The following is a 10,490-nucleotide window of genomic DNA, read 5'->3' as shown; positions in this document are numbered from 1 at the left end:
TATGTGTTCATTTTTATTTCTGTCGATACCTCAATAACTCTATCAATATTTATCCTTTTTTTAATTGGCTTTTCTTGATACAAAGACAGATACAACGACAAAAATCAGGTTAACCGGGTTGGATTTGGTTGTTTATTTACATCCTATTAAAAGCAAGGGTAATTGCATAACTAATTTGGCAAGTGGCAATTAAATCTGAGTATCCGAAGCAAATCAAGATCAGCCGACCATTAGCCTGCATGATTGTTTCTATTTTTCAATTATGGTGTTGTAAATGGCTTCATACTCGTTTCAAACACGTTTCAATTAATCACATTTTTTCAATCATTGTGATGTTTTGTCAACTTGCATTTTTAAACAGAAATACAGGAACGATAATGAATTCGATTATTTTTCATAAAGTATGTTTTTATTTATTTATCACAAAATCCATCAGATATCAAGTAATTTCGCCCATGTACTAATTTTGCATATGGTACAAGTGTAATATGACCTAGAACAATTTTCAGTTGCTGATAATTCATTGTGACGTCAAGACAGAAACAATAAAATGACGTCAGGAAAATGACGTGACGTCAGGAAAATGACGTGACGTCAGGATTTATATTATATTAATGCTATTGTATACAATCGCAATCTAGTAAAATTCCGCACAATACACGACAACACTTATTCAGAAATATGTGAAAAAATGACCACAACTTATCCCAATCTGACATCTTCGACAGTGCAGGGGTTATAATTTTCTCAAACATTACCGGTCATAAAGTAACCAATAACAATTTTGCTAACACCACTTTTTTATTTCGTTTTGTTCAATTCTCTTATGAAAGATGCTTAATATAGTACACGTGTCAAGGCATAAAAGTATCATGTTTGGAAAGTTTCGCATATTTAATAAACATAAGTTAAAGCAATGAATATAGTTTCGTGTAAAATAATTTTGCATAAAATAATAATAGCATTAAGGACATATCGCAGTCACATGATAAAAAACGTAGAACTTACAAAAACAGCAATTCAGATACTCTTGCATGATTAAGCATTTGATTTTAATGAACAAAATGTAAATCTTATTTATATAATTAGGTTGTTTATCTAAAAAATTAACATCCATTACGGTATGACAATTCTGATATGAATATCTCCCATACCTACAGGTGTAATACTGGCTGGTGTAATGCAATACGCTCATGTCGTCTGTATAACATGGCTACCAATCCACAGGATTTGCGTTGGAAAAATAAAACGCAATAATGTATGGAGAATTGATTTGCAGTCACGGTTTTGTAATATTTACAATATTTTTGTGACCCTCGGGTAGAATATCCCTATCCTTCATTTCCACATATAAGACTATTATAGTACAGTATGATACACAATGACGTGCTATAATTTTCTATCGCGTTCTTTGTATCTTATATTATAAACAAAACCAACGTAGTGTTGGAAAATAAGGTTTCCATGCTACTCAGATTAGTGTATTTTATGGCATAAACTATTACTACAACGTATTCGTATATCTAGACAAACAAGCATTGAAGTACAAACGCAAAAGATGCAAAAACAAATATTAGTAAATTTACACGTAAGTATAGTAGTACTGCCCGGCCTGCAGTCATTAGCACTACCGACAATCACTATGAATGATCTAATGCGATTTTGCCTGCATGGATCGCTGTTTTTCCTCAAATATTCCAAATGTCGGATTATCGAAGGATATAGCATGCCAATCATCATTGATGCTCCTGTGGTTACTATTACTGGCATTACATCCACCCTTGAACTTTATCATAGTAAACTTGAATTCAACTGAAAACACATGCAATTTGTACCTTTGATGTAATGAAAAGTGTCTTTAACAACTTACTAGTAACGACTCTAAAGGCAGGCGTCGCTCTCTCCGTAATTATCAAAGAAGTATTGCCAAACCTGTGATTGATCACTTTTATTTTTCTCCAGAACTGCCTCCAGTGTTTCTATGATATAGTCTAGGGGTGGATATTTTGTCAGTGATAGTAATCCATGGATTACTGTTGATGCCTGTCAATTTAACATCACAATAGTAGCAATACCAAATATTATCGCCTTGGCAACAAGTGTCCTCAATGCAGATCATGTATACAAGTAAACGATGTGATATAATCGGAGTGCATTACTTTAAACAATGAGTAACAAATCATATCCACATCTACACACAACATTTGCATATATTTTAACAATATTTTCGTGCTTCCTTACAAAACAAAATTTGGAAAAATTAAAGTATTTAAACATTTCCTTATTCCATCGCATGCACAAAATGATGTTTCAAAATATACAAGACATCATCATTAAAATTTCAAAATATACACAAATATATTTGTATTATAAAAAAAGTGTTATGAATTTAAAAAACCTACATTTTAACATATTACCAACTTTTTGACATATATCATCTACATATACAGCTTTTGAAAAATAAGCATTTACATTTTCTTCATGAATTATGCATCAAAACCTCACACAAAGTGTGCTTTATATATTGCCGATTTTTTTTTTTTTTTTTTTTTTTTTTTGATTTTACACAAATTTAACCATTCCATATCAAAAGAAAAGAGTACTTCCCTGCTCCATGTTTCAAAGCAATTGACATTTTGTTCATTAGCAATCACATTCATTCGAACCTCACAGTACTTTTCTCCATTATGCTCTTGATCATTGATCCTTTTAATTTATCTTCTTTTTTAATTTGGTGTAGTGTTGTTACATGCATTGTTAACGATTTCTTCTCTATATTTATTTTCAGACATTTGTCCATAACAAATTGTTGTAAGATACATATAAGTAAGACAATTTTGACGGAATACTTCGAGTCAAATTAACAACTATATGGTTTCAGATTGCTTTAATCTGGTCTCGAATGGAATATCCAGATTGCGACAAACAAGGATTAGAAATCCTTCATCAATCAAAACCCATCCATACAATTTTATTTTTAACTAATAAATACATTATTCGAGGTAATGATTTACATTGGTTTGCCTCATTAGGAGTTCCATAATAAAAACAAAATAAATTTTAAAAAAACATACTGCCCTTAATATATCTTGTGAAGTGAAAAAATATAAATATTCCTAATTGATTTCTTCAAGAGGAAAACAAAAATATCCTTTTTGATATTATCAATGCATAGCTGACCCATAGTTCGTTGTTTTATCGTGTGATGGCATATGTAATCATACATAGAATGTATAGATTTAAATCATTTAACTGTGCAAGAATTCTTGCACGGTTAATTCTAATATTGCAATTGAGTAAGTATATACATTAAAACAAAAAAAAAAAATGATAAAGTAAGCGAAAAATATATACAAAAATATATCCATCGGAAGTAAACTTACTTGCAAATGATAAGAACACTATGTTTTCATAAAAACCCTACATGCTGCATGGCAGATATTGTAAAAGATATTGTGATGCCTCTGTTAAATATGATAATATAAGTATTCATATCATTGTAAAATACTTGACATTAAAGATTTTTTTAAATCTAAATTATATACAACATTTTGCTCGAAAAAGGTTTCAACAAAATTAAACAAAATTATAGAGAAGTATGCATAAGTACATTGATTGGATTCAAGATGAGGACACGAATATCAGTAAACTTGGCAATATATAAATGAGAGATATCATTTTAATGACAACAAAATCTGTCTAAGGAGACCTAAAGGTACTCCATATGTCATTAAAACAACTGTACAAACATGCCACTTCGAGATAATCTTTCATTTGTATAATTCATAAGGCACAATAATTGTGTATGTGTTTGCTTCATTAACAGAACGTGTTGATGCTCTTTCCCTCATTCAAATTTTAGAGTTGTGATTATCTAAGGAAAGCGATTATTCGAATGCCAAGTTGTCCTTGTACTGTAACAATGTTTCACTTTTGTTGCCAAATAGCTTATTTCATTGACTATCCTCAGTATATCCTTGACGGCCCATCCACACATCTTTGTGAAGCCGTATCGTCATCGTACAAGACATTGAGAACTGGCTTACCCGAGGTCATCCGTGAAATCAAATCCGTAGTACAGAGACGATATGTGAAAGTGTGACCTGGGTATAAATGTTCTTAAGATCCGCGCACTATTTTTAGAAATGTATCGAAAAATTAAGAGGGAAATGAAGAAGAAACAAATACAAAATTAATAATTCACAACTTCATTTAGGAGATTAAATTTCAAATTCTAAAACTATATGTCACACGAACAGCAGATGATTCAATAATTATCATAGTTATATACCGCGTTCTTAAAACGTTATCATTATAGATTAAACATAATTTAACATCATACATTAGTGGCATGCAATTTTCAACATGAACGTAATTGCCATATTTTACATATACAACTTCATTATTTGTTAATCAATGTTAAATACATTTAAATAACTATTAGCATACCATAGGGTGACAGTTAAAAAAACCTTTGAAAATATTATTTTGTTTGAAACTCTATTTAAAAAAAGATCCGTGATGCATTTTCCGTCTGTTTGATTATTTGTTCTTATGATGAGAATTTTGTTTTTAGTTTTAACAGTTAAAATATATATTAATAAATACCTATACAAGCAAGAAACGTAATAGTGACAATTAACATATGCCATATTGGGAAAGTATTATTGTTACGTCAAAACCGAACTTCTAAGACGTATCTAATGCAATATCAAAATAAAAAACCGTATTTACCATAATTAGCGCCTTTCCTCTTTTCTAGATAAGAGTCGAAGTTGTAAAAACAATGTTTCACAACATATGATGCCACTGGCATTAGCATTTTATCCCATATTACATGCACTTGCTAGTCATGTGAATCACGACATAAAAATGCGTCTCAAAAGATAACAGGCATATATATGTTTTCTGTAAAAGATTAATGTACCATGAGTACAAAAAGATTTAAAGTATGGCTGCTTTTTTGTCTAAAACTTACATTATGGTTCATTAATAAGCGCCCCTTTGTTACAAATATTAAAGCGTCCTGGGCCCTAAATAAGGTGAATACAATAATTACCCTACTAAATATTATGATTACATAAATATTGTATTATCTATTTTCTATCAATAAACTGATATCCAATGTATGTTAACAATTATGGAAATGTGGCAAGGGAGATGTTAGGACCCAGTTCCTGTAGTATGGCATCGATTGGTGTGACAACTCCTACTTTATATGGGTAATTTTCTAGCACACCATGCCCGATTGCCATGCCGACACAATGCAGTTGTCCATTATGGTCTTGAAAAAATACACCAGAACCAGAATCGCCTCCGTCGAAGAAGTTTGTACTTGGATGAATACCTATGACCAAATATTGGTTTTTCATCATTACTCCACCGGCATTATTTGGCAAACCTAGTGTTGTTGAAAACGCTCGAACATCAGCACCGAATACACTTAATGCTCCCCTAGTCACGTCTGTCCTGCTTCCGAATTTTACCACATTTGGTTAACATGGCAAGTGGTTGACTTGAGCACTTGTCAACATAGCTCCGCTGTTGTATTCGGGAAGTTCGTCAAATCCTGAGGAGAGAAACAATAAAGCGATTTATTCATATATAAATATGTTTTCGATGAGATGATTACATTAATCAAATTCTTATAGAGAACCTACATTAAATTCCTTGAAAGAATTGCATCAGATTGCATTAGCTATATTTTAAGGGTATATAAATGCATCTCTAAATGTAACCAGACATCACAATCAAGAACCGTAAATGTACCACATGGCCATGGACACAGGACTATTTATATATACTGCATGTATGCTTTTTTATTTAAGGACTAATGTGTCTTTCTGGTGGCCCTGGCGAAAGATAAAGTTGAGTAGATATCGATATTTGGAATGGACAGCGATTTTTTTTATTATTTATATTTCTACCACAAGAAGTAGCGTTTTTTCACTCTCAGGCCATTGTATGTAACTAGTGCTTGGTGTTAAATGATAAATATTATGATATACCACTAGTAGAATATGACCGTGCGGACTTTGGATTGGTTGAAACTTTAAACTCTGGCCTGAATTTTTCCATTGTCAAGATATAAATGATTAACGTCATAAATTATTGAATGAAATCATACTATAGCAGGACAAACCGAATGCGTGATTGTTTCTTAATCATTCATGTTTTCCCATTGTAATAAACCATCGATTAAAATTCATTATTGTCTTCTCATCAATGTTATATATCGCCTTGCAAGTATTCTGCAGACGAATTTGGTAGAATTAAAGGATATAAACATCACATATGGTCATAATGGTTTGATGATAATTTGGCGGGAAGAATATGTTACTTTGTCCGTAAACATGCCCGCGTGTAATTGGACATCGACAAGTTTATTGTTATAAGTACTTATACAAAATCTAAAAAGAAATGATCATTAAATAGGAATGTAAGGAATATTTATTATAATTATAAGCATTTCTTATTATAACATTCTCTATGCAATTATGATTTTTGAATATCAATGAGCACCTATTTGCATATGAATGTATCACTACAGCTTAGTTGCATTTGTCGGCAAAAAAAACGTTGATTTTATCTGATCGCATTGTAGATTATCTAATTCATTCAACTCGTGGATATTGGATATGGAATTTATTTCACATACTTAAGTCATTTTGTAGAATTTAAAATAGACACTCGCTAAAGCTTCTGTCTTCTCTTTTAAAAACAAATGCAAATAAAACTCATTTGTTCATTTCATATCCAATAAACACTCGTTGTGTATTATCTTTTATATCACTTTACAAACAAAAGAGAGGATGGGCGTTAATGTATAGCTAATAATTTAAAACAATTTAAGGATCCCTAAAAATGACATAAGGCGAGTAAAATATGTGTAAGCGAAGTGATTTTCTGAAAGTTCATTGTTTTAGATTGTGTAATAGTAACCTTTTTTTTGCATCTAACAGGGAACATGGTATCGTTCAGGCCAAATAAAAATATACCAATTGATTTATAAATGTACAGATGTTCTTGTAATTTGTTTTTAAATACAAAATATATTACAGTGGGTTTTTGGTTATTAATTTTAAATGAAAAATATATATCGTACAGCATGACACAAACACCAAAAGATAATATTACAGTACCTGGGCTTTTGTAACTACTGTGACGTTCATTCGAGAATTGACCTGCAGAAGGTACTCTTGATTGGTCGGTTAGCTTCACAACCGCAGCATCAATACTTATGGTGCGTGTTGGATCGAATAAGGCCCTCTCTAAAACTCCACATGGTGTACTACTGACAAAAGGCGTCGCATCACTTGATGGCTGGACTACATCAATCAAAGAGGAATCTACTGCTGTGTAATCTATAGTATGTGATGAGGTGGGGATATCAAACAATACATGTGAGCAAGTAAGAAACCCAAGATTGTTATTATATCTCACGAAGGGACCAAGAGTGCCGCTACTGTTACAGGCAGGGTTTCCGCTGGCGTCAAACTGGGGAGTCAACCGTCCCATTTCACAGCCCATTTTGAGAGTGGAATGTGGCCACGTGCTTGGTACAGATCTATAGACACCGAAATCGAAGAAACCTTCGCGAACAACTACCTTGATATGGCGATCATTTTGTATGGAGAGTGTCCGTGGAAATTCATCTTCTCCCAACGGGATGACTCCCTTTGTGCTACAATACAGGATCACACATACTTCCTGGATATCACATCCATTTGTATTCCTTTTAATTTGTCTTCCCGTAATTATATTCAAATTACTATGTCTAAGCCAAAGATCATCACGATGGGTTTTGATCGCTTCTTTCACTCTTTTAGCATCTTCATTCGATAGCTCTGCATCTTCTTCTGGTAATTTCTCTACATCTTCGTCCTCCGATAAGCATTTTTCCATTACGGATGCAAATGTGTTCGATCTACTTATAACATACGGGTTCCGGAGCTTCACGAGACCGAGTCCATGGAAGTCATATTCTTCAGCTTGGACGACCGATACCGAATATACAATGAACACTCGTGATTGAGTGTACCGTTACCTTCGTATTGATGACCTGGGACAATGGTTGGCTTCAGGTCAGCATGTTTTTGCCTGAGTCGATCAGCTAGTTCCAACATGAAGACTTTTTTCCATATTTTCGTCCATTTGTGTTTCTTGTAAATATGATTTAATGCTAATTTCGGGCAGTTTGACTAACGATTCTACTATTTCTGTTCTCTCTGGAGTTGTTTCGACATCTAACGCTCGTGATTTTTTGACCATTGCCATTAATTCAATGAATATTTCAATAGGTTTTCATAAACACCATGGTGTCTTGCCTGTTCACACCTAAAAGAGTCAATAAGGTCACCGGTATATAAAACTCTTGTAAATATATAGACGGATACAGAAACAATTAATATTTAGTTTATCTTACTTTGTAACCACAGTTAATCATATGGTTCGTTAAAAGACATAAAAGTGAAACCTTGTATAATTCGAACTGAAAGTGTCCCGATTCGTGTTCTCTTCAACCGATATATATACCAATTTTCGATATGGCAAGGAATAAAAAGCATAAAAGTGGCATTAAATAACACGTGATATAATTAATGTTTATAGGGACCCGCGTCGCAAAAATCAAACCAAAATTCAGGTAAGTTCCCTTTTGTTCGCAAGCTGCTCACTAAAGGGGTGAAATGTTTCCGTAGACTTGCTTATTAGGATTTCAGGGCGGTCAGTCTGAAATTGGTTTAGTGTGTGGGTTTTCTCTCTAAGGCATCGGAAAGATGCTGTGTGACTTTTAATTGATTTTTAACAGCATGAATTTATCAAACCCTATGGTTTTGTAAATCATGATTTCTAAATTGACAGTAAAAATACGTATAAAAAATGTTGCGGCTCAGTTATGGCACATATTAATTAGAATTACATTAAGTTAAGTTAATGGATTAATAAGAAACTTAAATACATAATACGGAATGTACCTTATAAATGTCTATCATTGTTAGACCAATACCTTAGCGTGATATTTTAGAATATGATCATATATTTGATAACAGTGGTAAATGCACAAATTTAATCCATATTCAAATATACATCAATTGTGATTAATTAAATATGTACAGGACCCCAATTTCCAAGAACATTCCTTAAATAAAAAAGGAATCCCTTAACATTAATCATTTCTCCATAGAAAAGTATTAACATAATATTAAGGAAAATCCTCCTATTTTTAAGGTTATTTCCTTAACTTTCATAATACTGTTTCGATGAGAGAAATTTAAAATTAAGAATATTCATTTACGTAACTGGAATGTTTCATGAGATTGAGCCCTGGTTAATAATTTAAGTGGAGAGGGTGTAGTAATAGGCATGTATGTCTGAAGCCCGGTTCCCCATATGATATTTAAGATCTGACCAGAAAAAATTCTGAAATATGTAAATGCCATACCACTCACCGCAGCAATATCTGTGTCTTGCCGATTTTAAATCAATTCCCCCCGCTGACCTTGTGAAAAACAAATTCCGCATCAACTTGAAATGAAACATTAGAAACGGATAAGAAGTAATGCCTCAGATGCCTTAGTAATATAAATGAACTTGTTAAAAAAGAAAAATTACTCCTTAATCTTTACTGATGCTAATGTATGAATTAATAAATGGAGAATTTTTGAAATAAAGAAGTCCTGTAGTAAATCAAGCTGAAGGGAAAGGAGCTTATTTTTGAGAAGTTCAATATAGAAGAAAGATGACCTCAGTAACATTTGATCGAAAAAATCAATAAAATATTTCACATTGGCAAAGTGGAACCCACCTTTCAAAATAAAGCCGACGTTGACATTGTAACGCGTCTGTTTGACGAGAAAACGCCAGGTAACTAGCACATAACTACGTAAACGTCCCATTATGAACACTTCCGACGGTTCGTTCGACCCACGATTGCGACCGAGTTATAAAATGGGAGTTTATGTTAGACAATCATCGACTTTCATTCAACAACTGACTGTGCCAACTCTATCATAAATATTCTTTGATATAGCTTAAGGATGTACACCACTAGAAGTCAATTTTTTTCTTGTTAACAAGTTTGATTCCTTATATAGGAAATTTTAGAGATAGGAGGTTCATAACATAGAAGAAATAGAAAGAAAAAAACATAGTTATAGTGTGTTTCGTTTTCATGCTATTTGTCACACAACGATACCTTAATTGGACCAAAATTATTTGCGTTTTTATGGGAATTTCCCGTCCCCCCCCCCCTCGTTTTTGTGAGCCATATACCAAGAGATATTAGAATAAATAATTCCCCTAATGAGGTGTCTGATATGCTACGTGATTTTGCAGAATATAATTTTCCGAGTAGTTTTTTATGGTTTTTTTTAGATATAGCAGAAATCGGACTTAATAAGCCTCATATTTCAACTCAGCTCCTATTTTCGCAGAGGTTTAAACCCTTTCTAGAAAAAGTGTAATTAAACTTATTGCGAAATTTTTTTTCA

At 32.7% G+C, this 10,490-nt stretch overlaps 1 pseudogene; it reads right to left on the bottom strand.

The window, feature by feature from the left end:
- Window positions 1-3,413: 3,413 nt before the first annotated feature.
- On the bottom strand, window positions 3,414-8,328 carry LOC138306477 (uncharacterized; annotated as a pseudogene).
- Between the last annotated feature and the right edge of the window lie 2,162 nt (window positions 8,329-10,490).

The sequence above is a fragment of the Argopecten irradians genome, chromosome 13, assembly GCF_041381155.1.
Source record: "Argopecten irradians isolate NY chromosome 13, Ai_NY, whole genome shotgun sequence".
Taxonomy (NCBI): Eukaryota; Metazoa; Mollusca; class Bivalvia; order Pectinida; family Pectinidae; genus Argopecten; species Argopecten irradians.
This window is presented reverse-complemented; position numbering and strand designations above follow the sequence as displayed.